Source organism: Apodemus sylvaticus, chromosome 11 (assembly GCF_947179515.1).
Source record: "Apodemus sylvaticus chromosome 11, mApoSyl1.1, whole genome shotgun sequence".
In the NCBI taxonomy this organism is placed as follows: Eukaryota; Metazoa; Chordata; class Mammalia; order Rodentia; family Muridae; genus Apodemus; species Apodemus sylvaticus.
In genome coordinates, this window is record NC_067482.1 from 97,790,973 (window position 1) to 97,810,074 (window position 19,102).

The 19,102-nt window shown below is 47.9% G+C and overlaps 1 pseudogene; it reads right to left on the reverse strand.

Annotated features, from left to right (window-relative positions):
- Window positions 1–14,043: 14,043 nt before the first annotated feature.
- Window positions 14,044–16,174, reverse strand: LOC127696804 (methionine aminopeptidase 2-like; annotated as a pseudogene).
- Between the last annotated feature and the right edge of the window lie 2,928 nt (window positions 16,175–19,102).

Sequence of the window (19,102 nt, forward strand, 5' to 3'; positions counted from 1 at the left end):
AGCCAGGACAAGAACTCAAACAGGGCAGGAACCTGGAGGCAGAAGCTGATGCAGAGGCCATGGAGGGATGCTGCTTACTGGCTTGCTCTTCATAGATTCCTCAGCCTGCTTATTATAGAACCCAGGACCAGATTATGAGATATAATCTCCAAGGCAAATCCGTCATAAAGACCTTTGGAAGGTGACGTTACCTAAGTCTATTAGCATCAAAGGCAGAGCCCTGATGTTCTAGCAAGCTAGGCTGGACCACTCATCCTCAATTAGTAACAGTGAAAAGCAGAGAAAAGAGATGTATTCAATGCGTCCACAGTGGAAAGAGGAACAAAAAAGTTCAGGGACCCTGCATTAGTTAGATTTCCTGTTGCTAAAACTTAATACCACAACATAAGGAATTTAGAGGTGGGGGGGTGTTTTATTTCATCTCAGAGTTTACGGGGACGAGCCATGATGGTGGGGCTCGAGGTGGCTAGCCACAGTGTGTCCTCGGTTAGAAGGCCGAGGATGAGGACTTATCAGTGTTCTCCTTCTGCCTCTTATTCAGCCCTGGCCTCCAGTCCATGCGCAGGTAGGCGCCCAGTCACGGCAGGTCTCTCCGCATCAGTCGCCGAGTCACGGTAGGTCTCACGGCATCAGTCGCCGAATCATGATAGTCCCTCACAGGCATGCCCAGAGTCCTGTCTCTTAGGTGATTCTGCATCCTCTGAAGTTTACAATCACCAACCACCACACCCTCCAAGCCCATCTTCCGGGAGCTGGGGGCTTGACTGGAGAGCAAGAGACGTGTGTCACTGAGTCGTCCTGGTCGAGAGGCGCTCCTGTTCTCCCTCACCCTTCCTTTAGCAATGGTCTCTCCTGCAATATGGTGTGACAAGTCAGACCTACGTGGACTCTTCCTGACAGACAGTCTTCTCCTGTGGCTCCTTCTAGAACCTCAGCTGTTTCTTTCTCAGGATGTGGAGTTCGCTGTTTCAATAGTCTGATAGCCAGAGAGGACTGCATGAACCTGGCTTCAGGATAGCTTTGCTCCCACTGGGGCAGCCGCTGTGATGAGAGAACTGACTCAGCCGCTGTGATGAGAGAAGTGTGATTAATGTCGTAATAAAAGAGTCTCCTCAAGTAGCCTTGTCCCTTCCCACATGGGAGAATACAGTAAGAAGGTTGCATCTGTGAACCAGCAGTCTCCCACCACACAGATTCTGTCCCAACCTTGGTCTTACACTGTCCAGCCTCCATAGCTGTAAGAAATATGCCCACCCCTCCCCCACCTTCCCCCACCCCAGCTGCTGTGCTGCCTTCAGATGCAGCATCCAAACACCACGAAAACAAAAACAGTACATCCTGTACCTGGCAAAGATCTTTCCAGCTCGGACAGTCCACGTAGCAGACACGCCTTGTACCTTGCAGATAGAACTGGCTGGCTAGAAGAGAAGACATTACAAAGACAGGTATGTCTTTCCCTTTGGTTACTAGACTGTTGAAACAATAGGCCTCATAGAAATTAAGTTTTCCACAGGAACCTGTGTCACTAAAACTCCTCCCTGGGTTGACATGCCAGCCATGTCTACTTCCTCTCCTCAGATCCCAGCAACAAACCAAAGTTCATTCTAAAAAAACCACTGAAGGTATTGGGTTTCCTTCAGGGTTTAGGTATGGGTGCTTGTAAAGAATAAATGTAAGCAATATAAAAGAAATTACAAATGTAACCCAACTCAGAGTGTGTGAAATGTGATAAGCGTCCTGACTAAGTGAACACCTCAAGTTTGATTGACTAAAATGATACCATGCCGACCAAGTCTGGAGTGTGTGTGTGGAGATGATAAGGCCTGGTGTCAGATAAAGTGGTGCTGAATGTCTGAGCTGAAAGAGACTTACAAACCATGGTCTGGCAGCTAAGGTGGGCTCATTCCCCAGAGCTCTAACAGAGACTCTTCATCCCGAGACTGACTCATTCCTGGAGCCGGCCCATCAATTCCAGACACACCAACTCTAGACCAAGGCTCCAGCTGGGACCCAAAGCACAGTTAGGAAATACAGGCCTGGCCTGCTCTTCCATCAGAACTAGGTTACAGCACTTACCAGACCAGAGGTGAGAGTGTGTGTGTGTGTGTGTGTGTGTGTGAATGAATGTGATCCCTTTTTGTTTATATTTGTTCATTGCTGCTTATGAATAAATACTGGTGTAACCTGATCCTCTGAGTCACAGGCACTTTCTCACTCTCTCTCAGCTCCATCCCTAAACCTGACTCACAGCCGTGCTCCTTCCACAAAAGGCTGAATCTGAAGAGCTTTCACTAGCAAGGATGAGGGCTTTCTCACAGCTACATACATGAGGGTCCCTTCCCTAGTATCCCCCCACCCCCCAGCAATATACTCTAGGCCCTCTCCAAGGCCACAAGCAGTAACAGCAGAGTTTCTTGCAATGGCTAGAAGCACAGTAAGGGTCTCCTGACCCTCCCCACTCTTTCTTGAGGTGTAAACAGTCAGCAAAGCCAGGTGGGATGATACCTCTTGCAAAGAATTGAAGCTGAAGTCCCCAAGATCTCCATTCCTTGATGGGAAGACAGTTGTTCAGAACATACAGGAAGATGTTTCAAAGTTCTGACAACCTATCAGACCACTTTGTAGAAGAGATTGGAGCCAAGACAACGGTGGGTCTGTGTAGGGGGAGGTGCTCATATTAAGATCTGGTTCCCTAATTGGTTCCTGGTTTGGTCAATAAAGAAGGTGGGAGCCTATTGCAGGGTGGAAGAGACAGGTGAGACTTCTGGGCTCCAGGAGAACAGGTAGATGCAGGGCAAGAAAAGAGGCGTTTTCCCAGCCAGGCTTTAGAACAAGAAGCACTTAACAACCATGTGAGATCTTGGGGTAGCTAGAACTGGCAGGTGGCAGATTTAGGCTAACTGTTAAGGTTAGGGCAGGAGATTCTGTGCCCAGCAATTGTGCTATCTGGCAAGTTCTAAAATAGCAAAGTTGTCTGCGTAGTTTTCATCCGCAGAGCAAAGGTGGGCAGAGAAGGAGAGGCAGGTGTGGTAGCTGGCGGCTTGGCTTGCTTGGAACAGAAGAGAGGCAGAGACTGAACGGGTTGAAGCAGGGACAGTAGCTCCCGGTTGGGTGGTGGTTGTGCTCGATCCTGGGCTAAGCCGGATGGGGCAAAGCGAACCAGGAAAGGTCAGAGCTCCGGCAGAGCCCAGTCGCTCACGGTGGCGTGGCGTGGCGAAGCTAAGCTGAGAGGCGCTGGGAGTGGGATCGCAGCTCCTGGGAAAGGCCGTGGCTGGCCGTTGGTGGAGCTTAGCCGTGAGGAACAGACAAGTCGGGAGTGGGGCTGTCGCAGCCAGGAGCCAAGGTGGGAGCGTGGGGCCGCAGTCCCAGGCAAAGGAGGTGGCGTGTTTTAAAATTACTTGCAACAGGTCTATAAGGAGTAGAGCCACACCTTCCCCAGGACTGCTCACTAATGCGTACTGCTCGCCCTCTATTTAAACCTAAACCGTGTGTAGACCCCAAACATGAGACTTGGGATCACTGGACGTCTTTCTTGGGTCCTCTTCCCAGGGCGGCCTCTGAATAAATCTCTCTTGTCTGACTTCCCCTACTATTTGTGTCTTTAGTTGCCCTATCGGGGACAAGTGGTCTAGCCTAGCTTGCTAGAGTTGGTGGTGGGCAGGCTTATAACTTAAAAGACTTTCCCACTTCGCCAAGCCACCTGGATTTGAAAAGGGTGGCTGTGGTGACAACTATTCCCACAAAGGAAAGAATGCTGAGAATTTATGAGCAGAGTAATCCAGCAAACACAAGACAGGCTCGCTTGGTCTTGGCTAACCTGAGGGTGTTGACACGGCGGGGGCAAGGAGCCAGGTTCTGGTCCAAGTATCCGGGCGCTTAGGCTGGAGGTCAGAAGGACCTCCTCATTCCCCGCCCACACCCACGTGCTGGGCCAAGCTGCACTGCCTTCCCTACTCTCCCAGAGAGCAGGGTGGAGAATGGTGTCTCTCAGCTCTCCCAGGTTCTTTGCCTAGGTTACAAACTAAACGAACCCAATAGAGATTGACAAGAGAAACTCTGAATTTTAGTTACACTCAGATGCACAGGAGTCCCACAAGATAGGGCGGGCTCACAGAAGGGCGGGCTGAGATTTATGCAGTTTCCTGGGCCACGGGGAAAAAAAATCAAAGCTTGTTTTCCTGGGTTGTGGCAATGGCCCAAACTCGGGGAGTTTGTAGAAAGTTTGTAGAAGTCATGTAGAAAGGTCTTGTGACCATCGCAATAAAGGAATCTTCTCCTACCCCTCAAAAGTGGTGACTGTCTGGGCTGGGGTCAACTTCAGGTTTCCTCTCCTGTTGTGCTAGTCCAACAGGATTCGCACAATGGCGATTCCTGGGGTGGCCCCTCTTTAGGCACATAAGTGCAACTCACGCAAAGCCCCTGCTGCATCCGGCCTCCTAAAGTGCTCCAGTTCAGGGGAATCAGCACATCAGACTGGCTTGTTTGGGATGGAGTTTCCTTCACACAGCCGCAGAGGGGCCATTCTTATTTCCATTTGGGGATTGCATAAGGATTAAGTAGGATAATGACTGCTTTCAAACCTGCTTTGCAGGAATCAAAGCATTACACAAATACTCATCTTAGGCCCACAGGAAAAGACAGGGGTGTTCTGTGTAGGGAAATATTTTTAGAGTGCAGCTCACAAGCTAGCAGTAACAGCCGTGAAAAAGGAAAAGATCAGTGGGCAAAAGGAAGGACAAGGGTAAAACCAGTCTCTGTGCAAGTCCGTGCTCTCCGCCGGGTCCCACCCCTGGAAAAGTGACAAGGAAAAAACAAAAAAGAGCAACCCAGAAGTTTCTAGATTAAACAAACAACAAACAAAAAATTAAGTCAGGCATGGCAGTCTACACTTGTAATCCCACTTGTAATCCCAGCCCTGGGTGACCTAACAGGTCACAGACAGGTGGAGACAGAATCTTTTGGCTCAGTGGCCAGCTGAGCCGAACTGACAAGATTCAGGCCAGCGAGAGGCTCTACAACAAACACCAAAAAGTGGATGTCACCTGAGGAGAGACAGCTGAGACTGGCCTCTGACCTCCACATGTGCCCACACACATGAGCACACACATGTGAGCACACACACACACACACACACATATACTATACATACATATACATATATATAATTTAGGGGGGAAGAGTTGGGTTGGTTAGTTAGTTAGAGCTGTTTTAAAATAGCCTTTCTGTGTACCCCTGGCTGTCCTGGAACTCACTCTGTTGACTAGGCTGGCCTCAAACTGAGAGGTCTGGCTGCCTGTGCCTCTCAAGTGTTGGGTTTAAAGGCATGTGCCGACACTGCCCAACTGGATAAAATAAACTTTAAAAAAAAAAAAAAGAAAGAAAGAAAATTAGGAGGCTGAGAAGACATAACTTTAAATATTTTAATTTAATTTAATTCATTTTCTTGAAGACAGAGTCTCTCTATTATGTTGCCCTGGCTGTCCTGAAACTCGCTAGTTTCACTCTGTAGACCAGGCTGGCCTTGAACTCACAGAGATCTGACTGTGGTGGTGGTGCTGGTGGTGGTGGTGGTGGGGGTGGTGCTATGACACATGTCTGTGAGTGCAGCAGACATGCCATGGTGCACCTGAGGTCAAAGGGCAGCTTTGGGGAATCTGTTCTTGTCTTCCACAGTGAATTTCCAGTTCTCACAAATGCCTTTACCCACTTAGCCGCCTCACCGGCCCTGACCAGGAAGCGAGACTCACCTAGGCTACAACCCACCCCCCCTCACTACCACGTGTCACAGTTATTACCACAGTCTCCTTCAGGTCCGCTGCAAAGGGGAATTAAAGCTGCTAACTGACTGACCTTAAACAGGAGAGTCTCCTGGATTATCCAGGTGGGCTCACTGTAATCACCACAGCCCTTAAGTGCAGAACAGAAGAGGGCACAAAAGGGGAGTCGGTGACGAGGTGTGAAGTGACCTGGATCAGCCAGGGCTCGAGGGTATCTGGAGGGTGAAAGTGCACGAGCCCCCAGAGGGCACAGCCCTTCAGACACCTAAGTTTTAGCCCAGTGAGACACACACATGTGCACACTCGATCATATACATACATACATACACACTCACATATACACATACATGTGCACACTCCATCATACACGTACATGCATGCATGCATGCATACATACATACATATACATACACACATGTTGCATGTAATTTTAAAAATGCACACTTGCTCCGGCTACAGTCTGGGACCAGGTGCCGCTCACCTGCCATCTTCTCAGCTCCCATGGTGCCTGACGCTTTCCCCAGATCCAGCTATGCTGCGAGCTCCTCCTGTTATCCCCAGTCCAGTGCCGGTAACGGCCGTCTCACACAGCTCCCTTTAGCCCCAGTGAAGGAAAATACTAGAGACTTTTATATTTTAAAACTGGCCAGATACCTCAAAGGCTGGGAGAAGAATATTCTGCCTCATCCTCCTTAGCCTTTGCAGCGGCCTGCGGAGGCTAGAAACTATCGGTGCCCGGAGAGACCTACATACATGTCCGCAGCTCCCTATCCACTCCACAGCCTGGTCTGAATCCCAGTCCTATCTCTGTCCCCTTCTCGTCCTGTCCGGCCCGGAAATCCTGCCTTATCCTTCAGCCAACGATTAGCTTCTGCCATCTTTATTGACCCAATCAATAGGCGATCAGGGAGCCTCCGAACGCATGCGCGCAGGCACACACCTCCATACTCCTGGATGTTGTTCCACGACCTGCATGGCTCGAGGGCCTAACCTGATTGGAGCATTGAAGGAATGAGGAAAAGACAGATAGATGGACACAGGTAGACAGAAAAGCTGGGATTGTGTAAACTGGGCTCTCTGGTGGAGGAACAGGAAACCCACACACCGACCCCTCCCCACTCAGTCTTTATTTATGTACAAGTGAAGGAGAAGGCAGGGCCACTGCATACAGCTGAATCAAAGAGGCAATGTTTATGGTACAAGGCTGAACAAGGAGACAGGGTTAGCCGATCTCAGTAGCAGCAGGGTCTGTAGGGACACGGTCCTTGGGCCATGAATATCCCGGGGAGAAAGCTGTGGTGAACGTATTCTGTCCGTGCTATCGGCAGTTGAACTTGGACAAGGAGGGGAGGCGATACCACTTCCCAAGGGTTTCAGTCACGAGGCGGATGTCCTTGAAATGGCTGTGCCCATGGCAACAGCACGTACTCTCTCGGGATTCCTTGCTCCCCACAATAATGCATCTATGTTGCTTTAAACTGCGGGCCTTGTGATAATTTGTGGCAGCGGCAAAGCAGAGCACAAAACAGAAGCAACGCGGGGTGGGGAGCCAGGAGACCAAGTCAATCCACACTGCCTCCTTGTAAAGTTTACCTCGTTCTTCTGGCCTTCCGTCCCCTTGACTACCAGGGAGAGGTTCGTCCTCGCATGCTCTCCTGGGCACAGAAGGAAATCAGTGAGTGGGGTTTAGAGATGATGGCTGTCACACAGCAGTTCCCAACAGCAGGTGCCGCCATTCCAGAAAACTGGAAAGAACCTGGGAGTGAGTCTCTGCATCCATCAGTATCGCTCCCTTGGATTTGTCTGGCCTCTTGAGCAAGCCGCCTGCTCAAGTATCAGACCCTGAATTCTCAACAGGGGCTTCCCCAGAACAGAAAGCAAGGATGAGGGCTAGCTGTGCTGGGAAATCCAAGAAAGGCCAGATGAGGCAAGGTGTGCACATGGATAATACCTCTTGATATAGCCAGCACCCAGGAAAAGAGCTTTGAAAGGACATTTTAGAGATAACCCAAGTCAGCATTCACAAGAAGCCAAATGGTGCAGTAGACAAGACCGTAGTTTTGCGGGGACAGACAGACCTCGCATCCTTATCTCTATATGCCCAGTTCTTCCCTGAGCAGTGGTGGCTCATGTCTGTAACACCAGGGCTTGGGAGGTCGAGGAAGGAGAACCGGTGAGTTTGAGGTCAGCCTGAGGTGTATGATGATTTCCAGATCACATGGACATCAGAGTGAGACCTTGCCTCTAAAGAAAGAATGAGCGAAACCTAACCCTCTTGCCACTGCAATCATGAAAACGCTGTGACAGCTGTTAGACCCTCGATGTTCTTACTTTCAGTAGCTACTTTACACAAATGTCTACTGCTCATCTGTGGCCTCGTCTCCAGTGCCCACATTCCTTCCTAATTCCTTTCTCCATTGGGACATAGCAGCAGTAAGTCACAGCTGTCATGGTGCCTTGGGATGTGAGGACACACAGAGGACGGGGTTCTGTGTACATCCAGATGCTGGCCTAGTCTCCTGGATTCCAGTTACCACAACTGAGTCGTGAAATGTGGGCAAAGAAGCCCTGTAGATGTCCAGTGCAGCTGTGCTGGGGGCGCTGAGGACTGAGCTCAGCCTCTGCTGCTAAGCTACCTCGGAAGCATTATTATGCTTGTTTCACAGAAGTTTGCGCGTGACTCGTTACACAGTGATAGATAACCAAAATGCCATGTGAGACGTGGGATCTCATAATCACATTGCTGTACAAGGATGGAGGAAAAAAATGTCTGTAAAACACTTACAGGGTATGTTTGTACCTGTTGTTTGTAATAAAAACAGAATGTCTTAAGTGTGCCAAAACTGAGTACTTTTTAATAATTACATGTTTATTGGTTTTGGGAGTATATACACATATGCAATGTCACCATACATCTGTGGGTCTCCAAGGATGGCTCCTGGGAGTTGGTGCCTTCCCTCCATTATGTGGGTCCCAAGGACCTAACAAGTCAAGAGCTCAGTGACAGACACCTTTACACTGAGCATCTGCCTGGTCCTGAAGTAATGTTTATAATGGAAAAATACTGCCCTCACAGCGAGGTCACTTGTAAAGTATACAGATGCAGCAGAGCTGGAAGCAGGTCCAGCTTGGCCAAAACTGGCCTTCACAGGTCACAGTCGGGCAGAGGAGCTAGGACGCAAGACACCGGAGAGAGCTCGGGGGCTCTGTTAGGTTTCCTGCTGGTTAATAAAGAGAAAGTAAAATGGCCACAGAAAAATGGGGCAATATCTCCTTTGCTGTATTCTCTGCGAAACGTGGCCACTTCAGCTTAAATGTGGTCCTCTGATTAAAAAGCGAAAGCTCTCGTATGCTAATTGAAAATCATGCTTCTATGTAATGGAAAACAGGAATCAGAAATGAGCCCGAGTTGGATTCTGAAATGGCTCTAGTTCACCAGTGCCTGTCAGAGCCTCCCAAGGGCTGTCCCAAGATAAGGTTTCAGTCCTCAGATCTCACAGAGACTGATACTCAGAAGCGCACCAATTAAAATTCAGGCTTTCTTTCAGAGCTAAAGGTCGTATTTAATTATGCTCTGGAGTTGAGGTGTTGGGTGAGCATCAGGCTGGCAGGACACCAGTGCCACTGGCACTCCACAGGGAAGGAGGAAAGGGTGGGGAGGGGCTGGCAGGAGGAGGGTCAGAACTTTCAACACCCTAGGTTCTAGACCCTCCTCCTGTGGTTCTTTCTGCTCAGTGCTGCCCTATAGGGCCTGTGGAAGACTCAGGAGTCCAGGCCTTCCATTGCCCTGCTTCTGCCCTCAGGCAAGCAGTAGCTGCTCTGGGACACATTCCTGCCATTACGTGTTTGTCTTAGCATATGTGTCTCCTTAGCACAAGCCGGAATGCTGGGCCAGCTGATCGCAGTTGGAAACCAACGAAGCTGTAAGTGAAAACAAGCCTTTCAGCCTGGTGAGCCTGTGAGAGGGAGGGGGGAGCTGAGCTCAGGCGCCTGAGATTGATCCCAGGCCACACACACACACACACACACACACACACACACACACAGGGGAAGAACTGACTCTCAAAGCTTATCCTCTGACTTCCAAAAGCCCGCTGCGTCATGTGCACACACGTGCATGTGCACACACACACGCAAACACATGCACTCACACACATGTATATTTACTTAAAAATAATTTTCAAAATAAGCCTTTTTCCTTCATATGTTAATTATATAAGGTATTTTATTATAGTGACAGAAACCCATCTAACACACCACCTCTCTCACACTCTCAAACACTCCTTCCTTAAATCTAGATTTTTTCATATCTATTCCTTATTAAATCTCTCCTCAGCTGCAGCATTTGAAAGGCTGAAGCAGGAGGATTATAATGAATTCAAGGCTAGCCTGGATCACATAGTTTGAGCTTCAAAGCAAGATCCTATCTCAAAAAAAAAAACAAAAATAAACAAAACAACAACAAATCCTCCTTCTCAAGAAGGAATGAGCCAACAAACTTCCCCTGGGGAAATCTATAGAGACAAAAGACAAAACTAAAATTGGGGTTGCCACATTTTAACAGCTATGGCATGGTTACTTGCACCTCATCCCTAAGTCACACACGGTGATATTGTAACCAAATATCCAGAGCCTGACTCCTAAGCCTGCAGTGTAAACCTCACTACTTAACAACATACCAAGGCACCAACCTATCTATCCAGAACTGTTGTCTCTACACGCCCACCCACCCAAAATGGCCCACGCAATGAGGCCAAATCACTTCTTCCTTCACCCGCTATCAAGGGCTTTGGTTTTTCTCAGCAACTCATCCCTTCCCTGGGAATTGGTCCACTGTCGCTCTTAAAGTTTGTTTGTTTTGAGCAAAGAGAACACAGATTTATCATGAAAAAAAAAATGAAAGAGAACTCCTGAGAATAGAAAAGTTCCCAGGGAGAAATATCCTGTGTAGTGCAGTTCAGAACATTTGTCTTCATCTTTGACCCTTGCTAATTTTCTTTGTTATAACCTTAGAGAAGGAAGAGTTTATCTGAGCTTCCAGAGTTGAGTCCATCACCATCAAGGTGGTAAAGCATGGCAGCAGGCAGGCACAGCAGCAGGCAGGCACAGAGGCAGACACAGCAGCAGGCAGGCACACAGGCAGACACAGCAGCAGGCAGGCACACAGGCAGGTACAGCAGCAGGCAGGCACAGCAGCAGGCAGGCGGGCACACAGGCAGGCTCAGCAGCAGGCACACAGGTAGGCACAGCAGCCAGCAGGCAGAGCAGGCAGGCACAATAGTAGGCAGGCAGGCACACAGGCAGGCACAGCAATAGGCACACAGGCAGGCACAGCAGTTGGCAGGCATAGCAGGCAGGCACAACTGTAGGCAGGCAGGCACAGCAGGCAGGCACAGCAGCAGGCAGGCAAGCACAACAGCAGGTGGGCACAGCAGCAGGCACAGCAGGCAGTCAGGCACAGCAGCAGGCACAGCAGCAGGCACAGCAGGCAGGCAGGCTCCGCAGCAGGCAGGCACAGCTATGGGCACAGCAGCAGGCAGGCACAGCTATGGGCACAGCAGGCAGGCAGGCACACAGGCAGGCTCAGCAGGCAGGCAGGCACACCAGCAGGCAGGCACACCAGCAGGTACTGCTGAAAACACACATCTCAAACCCCATGCCTCCATGGCAGGCACTGCCCTTATCCTCTTGCCACAGTTTAAAGTATTTCTGAGACTCGGGTCTTTAAACCCAGGGCAAAGCTTCAGTCCACAGGAGCTGATGCTCATCTTGATGTAGAGGACAAGGAACAGGATGCAGACTGTTCTCAGTGAGGTGTACTTGGTGTGGGTGAAATGGTAGAGGCCATCCTCTTTGAGGCCATCTCATTAGGTTATGGTTCTCCAGCCTATTAACAAAACAATGAAAGTGGTCCTTAACATATCATCATGTAAACGCATTTTTGTCTGCAGGATCTGACACTATCATCCTGTGGCATTTCAAACTTCCCCACCATAATCATAAATCATGTGTGTAGCAAGGCTCTAACCCGTGGACCCAGGTGTGGAATGCCTGAGTCTTAGCTCTCACATTTATCCTTTCTTGTTCTCCTGTTCTTTTTCTAGCTGAGTGTGATAGTGCAGGCCGTTAGTTCCAGCTCTTGCAAGGCCAAGGCAGGTGGATCTCTGTGAGGTCAAGGCCAGCTTGGTCTACAGAACACGTTCAAGCCAAGACTGCACTGTGACACTGCCTCAAAACAGAAAATAAAGATTTTCCTCTCACTTCCTGTGTTGCTTGGGCAGAGGCCCTTCCTGAACAGTGTGTATGCAACACTCCCTGAGCCATAGCGTATCCACACAAAATCACTCTCTCACCTGACAGACCTGACTGAGTGTGGGACCTCCTCTTCTGTCAGTGGGGAGAGTTCTATAGCATCTGACTTCCCTCACCATTCAAAAAGGCTGGTGACTATCTAACTCCTCTATAATTTATTTGTTCTTTTTGTCTGGAAGTTTGTATAGCTAAGTAATTTTATAGAGTATTCCTAAAGGTGTGTCTGTTTTCTGTCTGGCCTAGAACTTAGTAAGTCATTTTCAGATGCAAATGTTTCTGAACCTTAGAGGCATTCATTGTCTTTGGATATTGAATGAGTTTCTGTTCTTTTTATGACAATTTGTTTTCCCTTTGAATTCCTGTTTCTCTCTTCAGGTGCTCAGGACCTCTCCTTCAGGTTCTCATCATGACCCAGTGACATGGGAAGTACTGGAGAGATAGCTCAGTGGTTAAGAGCACTTGGGGTCAGTTTCCCAGCATGCACATGGTATCTCACAGCAGTCTGTCTCTCCAGTTTTAGGAAATAATATGTCCTCTTCTGGCTTCTAAAGGCCAGATGTGGTATACAGAGATACATGCAGGCAAAACATTATATATATATATATATATATATATATATATATATATATATACTAATATCATGATATTCATATATAATAAAACATAAATAGAAAAAGGTCAAAACGGTGGAAGCAGGTATGGGGGGGGGGGGACACACACCGTAATCCCAGCACTTGGGAGGCTGAAGCAGAGGCATCACAAGGTCAACATAAACCTGGATGACATAGCCCGGCCCAAAACAAAATGGAAAACAAAAGCAAAAACCATGGCTGACAACACAGACAACAGCACAGATCACCTGGGGCTGAACAGGAGTTCTGTAGCAGCTGTGTGACCCTAGGGCTGGTTCATTACCATCTCTGGGCCTGTTTCTTGAGCTGAGTTGGAGAATGATCATAGCTAAATCTCTAGCAAGAGCTAAGTGTACTAATATAGGCAAGGGTTTTTGTTGGTGGTGGTTTGGTTTGAGAGTTTGGAGTTGTTGAGACAGAGTGTTGTTGATATAACCCAGGATGACCTCACCTTACTATGCAGCTATTTTAGTCAGTGTTCTATTGTTGTGAAGAGACACCATGATCATAGCAACTCTTAAAAAGGAAAGTATTTCACTGGGGCTTGCTTACAGTTTCAGAGGTTCTAGTCTGTTATCAGCATGGCAGGAAGCATGGTGGCACACAGGCAGACATGGAACTGAGAGTTCTATATCCAGATCCACGGGCAGCATCTGGGCCCGGGTTGGGCTTCTGAAATCTCCAAGCCCACCTGCAGCAACACACTTCCTCCAACAGGGCCATATCCCTCAATCCCTGTCAAATAGTGCTATTCCCTAATGACCAAACATTCAAATACAGGAGCCTGTGGGGGGTCATTCTTATCCAAACCACCACAGCACCCAAGAATAATCTTCTGATCCTCCTGCCTGCCTGAGATCACAGACCCAGTACCACCCAGTTTATGGAGTGCTGGGGACTAAACCCAAGGCGTTAAGCACACTGAGCAAGCAGTCTACCAACAGACACACACTAGCTCTCAGACTGTGCCATCTGGCCTCCAGTCTTTGCAGTTCCGTGGCTTACAAAAGCAACGCTCTATTTCGTGTCACGTTGAGGGCTATTCATGTGTTTGACTTTGCTTCTGTCTTGCGCTTTTCTCATAGGACTTGAGGACTAGTCCTTGTAATTGAAGACAGTGTTATAGTTTGCCTCATAACCATTATTTCTCATGCCAGGAATGTGGTTTGTGGTAGAATGTTTGCCAAGCATACATGAAGGACAGCTTTTTATCCCAGACCCATACTTTTTCTTCCTGGAACTAAAACTGTGATATTCTAATTAAAAACTTAGATTAGTTCAAAAGATTTGTATTAAGGTTCTGTAGAGGATCCGAACCAATGGAGTGGTATAACGGGCTTTATTGGATTGGCTTACAGAATAACAATAAGGGTGGGTGGTCCTATAAGGGCTGTGTACATGCTGGATAGACAAAGAGCCAATAGCTTCTCAATCCAAAAGTCTTAGTTCCACTACAAGGCTTAGGAGCTTCCCAGAGCTGAAAGGGTGGAGTCTAGCATCTGTGACCATGGCAACAGTGACAGGTTCACTTCCTCTACTGGAGAAAGGTCTTGCCATGTTCTTCCTCCAGTTTCCCTTCATCCCAGCTCACAGTCCATTGGACAGTGCTGCTCACATTCATGGTAGGTCTCTCCCCAAAAGTTATTCCACAAACACACTCAGAGGTGCATTTTTACAGGGCCTTGATAGCTTTTAATCCAGTCCTAACTAGTGAGCAGTACAGCATTTCCTAGACAGGAGAAACAGTTAACATTAAAGTCTTGAAAGCCTTTTCCTTGGTTAATTACATGTAGACAGTTTGCCTTTGATCAAACTCCTTTAAACATGGATAACAGTATTACACAGGTCCACTGTTAAAACAGACAACATGTTGCAAATTACTTGTGGTATAACGTATTCCAACAAAGCTTAGAAAATAAAGATGGTGAGCTGGCTTTGGACTAAGTTTAATAGTCATCTCCTCTACTGACAACTTCTTTGTCAGTTGGACACAACAGTACAGTAAGTTCAAACTGTGCTGTGTATGATCCTCTAATGTCACACATGGTGGATATGGATCTACAATGCCCAAGTCACACAGATTCATCAGAGCCATTAAGTATTTACTTTCTCCCAAGCTGAAGGCATGGAAACCAAAGTTTCTGTTGATGACCTTTAACAAGCATTTTGTTCTTGGAAGCCTTATTGGCACATCAAACGTTTTCATGTAGTGTGAACCCTCCATGTAGTCCCCGTGCTCCCAGAGGTCTCAGTGGCACACACCTCTCCTTCCTCCATTCTTGTAGCTTCCCCTCCTTTCACAATGGTCACAGCGTCAATTTTATGTGGCCCAATTGAACGTCCATTTAAGTTACATATGGGTTTCCCTTGATATGTCTTCCCATCTATTTCTACTTCATAGGATTCCACAACTTTTTGAATGGCCTCCCTGACATCACAGAGACGAATGTCAGTCCCAGCATACTTTATTCCAGTAGCAGTGGCATCTTTTACAGCTTTTAATAATATGTCATATTTTGGGATTAAAGTAACTGTAAAAGCACAATCGTTTATTCTACCACTTATATGTGTTCCAAAGACTATCTTACAGATGTCATCGTACTGTAAGACTGTCATGTCACCAGCATTGGGAGTGTAATGTGCAGCACAGTTGTTGAGAGAACACCTAGTGGGAAACAAGGCCCATTTTCCTTTGTTAGCTTTCGGGAACAGTCTTCCAACTTCTTACAGATTTCTGTCATTGTCATCCCAGGCTTGATCCAGCTCACGGCATATTTCCTAACTTGCCCGTGTGCTTCCGCAGCCTCTCAGAAGTCATCCCAAATCTCCTCACTAGCGTGGTCTAGGCCTTTTTCTTCACGTGTGTTTCTCCAAGCAGCTGTTTGCCCATCTTGTGTGGGTGGGTATTTATACTCCTTGTCCTGTGGGAAATATACCATTAGGATACAGGTCACATACTGGAACTGAGGGAGGGTCTGTTTGAACTTTTGGTCCTCATTCTCCTCCTCCTCCTTCCTCTTCTGCCCAGCTGCACCATCACCATCAGCATCTCTGTCTTTCTCCTTCAGTGCTTGTCTCTCCAGCTGTTTTCACTCACCTATCCACTGAGGTTCCTGATTCTTTATCAAGTTCTTGTTGCACTGCTGACACAGCCTCTTTGCCCTTCTTCTTCTCCGTCTTTTCTTCTTGGTAGCTTCCTCAGCTGTGCTGGAGGTTCCCTCTTCCCTGTCATCTGGATCCAGATCGCCATTCAAGTGGCCCCCGAAGGTCCGTGCCCCCTCCACGCCCACCACGTCACCCAAGAGAGAAGGAGGTATTTTCTTAATTGAGGTTCCCTCTTCTCAGACAACTCCAATTTATGTCAAGTTGGGAAAAAAAAAAGATCCTAACCAACACACAGACTTCAGTACACTTATCTCTTGCTAAAGCCGATGATGATTTACCTATAATCATTCTCTAACTCAGCTCAAGAAATAGGCCCAGAGATGTTAATGAACCAGCCCTAGGGTCACACAGCTGTGACAGAACTCCTGTACAGCCCCAGGTGATCTGTGCTGTCTGTGTTGTTAGTCACGTTTTCTACCATTTTGTTTTGTTTGTTTCGAGACAGGGTCTGGCTATGTCTTACAGGTTCATGTTGAGCTGTGATGCCTTTGCTTCAGCCTCCCAAGTGCTAGGATTACAAATGTATTCCACCACTGCTTTCTTTCTTTCTTTCTTTTTTTTTTTTTTAATTTTTTGGTTTTTTCGAGACAGGGTTTCTCTGTATAGCCCTGGCTGTTCTGGAACTCACTCCGTAGACCAGGCTGGCCTCGAACTCAGAAATCAGCCTGCCTCTGCCTCCCAGAGTGCTGGGATTACAGGTGTGTGCCGCCACCACCACCACCCAGCTCACCACTGCTTTCTAATGCCTGTGCCAATGTCCACCCTAGAAGACCTGGGTGATATCTGCAAAGAAGTCATCAGGACCCCCCAGAGACAGGAAAATTCAGAGATGTTCTAGGCCCTCACATAGAAGGGCATGGGAGGCTTAGCAACACAGGCTGAAGGTACACTGTGTTCCTGGCACGCAGTAAAGCCCTGGCCTCTGAAGTGGAGGAAAGGAAGCATGGTGGCACACACTGATAACTGAAGCTCTCAGAAGGCTGAGGCAGGGGCTTGGATGACAATGACATTGGGGCTCAGTGGGCATCTTCTGGCGTTGACATTCTCTTATGTCCTAAAACAAGGCACTGGACAGAACACGTGGATGACAACAGAAGCAAGGGCAACTTGTAAGGAAACACAGACACCCTTCCGAGGGAGGAAACCGGCCTGAGTACACAGCAGATGCCATGCGAAGGATGTTGCTTTGACGTCATGTCTGGGGCTTCGGGAGTCCTTTGTATAGTGCAGGCTTTTCTGCATGTACTGCATCAGGCGCACGCCATTCACGTCTCATTACCATCTTACAGCTCTCTACCCAGGAGGTGGGGTGTTTTACAATGAGTTACCAGCCGTTTTCAAACCCTGTTGAGGGCCACTGGGCTCCATCAGTGGCTCTAGGCAGTTCTAGGGGAGTGTGTGTATGTGTGTGTGTGTGTGTGTGTGTGTGTGTGTGTCTGTGTCTGTCTGTCTGTCTAAGTGTCTGTGTGTGTGTCTGTGTATGTCTGCGTGTATATCTGTATATGTCTCTCTGTGTGTCTATGTGTGTCTGTGTCTCTGTGTGTGTGTCTGTGTATGTCTGTGTGTGTGTGTCTGTGTGGGTAGCAGTAGGGAGTGTCCAACCTTCCTGTTTGATAATAGAATTTTCTCATGTAACAATTTTTCAGCCTTTGTATGAAATCTTCCACACCTCTTTCTCTGTACTTCTCTTCTGCGTGAGGTACAGGCCAGGCTGGACAACATGGTGAGGACCTCTTCCCCCAAAATCTAAAGAACACAAACAACAAATAAATCATAAGTCATAGTTATACATAATCTACAAAATCCTCTCCCATGCTTTAAATTGTGTCTAATGATTATATCCAATACTACACATGCCCTGTAAAGTGTCTACACTGTATTATTAGGAAATAAGAATAAAACCTTATTATTATCACGGGACAGCTCCGTGACTAAGAGCACTCATTCTTTCAGAGGAGCCAGTTCGATTCCCCACACGACAGCTCTCAACCATTCATAGCTCCATTCCCAGGGTGCACACGATGCAAAGACATACATGCAAGTGAAATACTCATACACATAAAGTAAAGCAAATGAATCTAAGGGTAAAAAATATAATAAAGTCTTACAGGTTGGGGCCAGACATAAAATTTTTAAAACAATTAGTGAGCCACAGTTAGAATCCATGGATGTAAAATATGCAAACACAAAGGACTGGGTGTATATAATTTTTCCAAAAAGAAATGCACGAAGGGAGAAATAGCCTGCCTAGTCAGACAGACTCTGTTAGAAGGAGACCCAGTGACGTCCTTTTAAAATACTACCTGCCATCTCTAGCCAAGACTGCTGGCCTCTCCCTGCCTGGTCGTCCTGGGCAGCCCTCTTGTCTGAGAGAGCCTTGCTGTGCCGTCTCAAGCTCTTGGGTCTTACCATCTGTAGCCCCAGAGCTACAGGGGCAGGCTGTTTCTGTGTCCAGGGATGCAGCACAGCCCCTGTGTAAGTGAGAGGGAAGCCCCCCTCCCATCTCCTTAACCCAGGGGGAAAGCTAGGTAGCACACTAGCCAGCAGAAAAACACCTCCCTAGCCTCAAATTAGTTCCACAGGAACTTACTTATCAGGGTTCTCAGACAAGCCTGCTCAACCACAGGGTGGGGCGGGCATGAGGAAGGAAGAAGCCCCCTCCCAACCATCCCGTCTGTCCCCAGGGACTCTGACCACAGTGGCAGCCTGCACCTGTAACCACAACCACACAGGGAAAGTTCACCAAAGGCTGGTGGCAAAGAACACAGAGAGATTGTTATAATTTCCAATTTGGGGTCCAAAATACGAACGTTGAAAATGACCCAGTCCCTAGCCCCTACCGGACTCCAAACCTAAGTGCTTTTTTTTTTTTTTTTTTGGCTTTCTCAAGACAGGGTTTCTCTGAGTAGACCTGGCTGTCCTGGAACTCACTCTGTAGACCAGACTGGCCTCAAACTCAGAAATCCGCTTGCCTCTGCCTCCCAAGTGCTGGGATTAAAGGCATGCGCCACCACTGCCCAGCACCTAAGCGCTTTCTGAGGTGAGTACTGATGGCTCTTGCCAGCCTGCAAATGTTTTTGAGAAAACTATTACATTTGGTCCTCAAGTGAATCAAACAAACAAAAATACTAGGAGTTGTGCTTGTTGTGTTTATTTTACAAATCAGGAAACTGAGGCTCGCCGTGGCTCTGTGGTTTGTGAGAAGCCGCGTGGGAA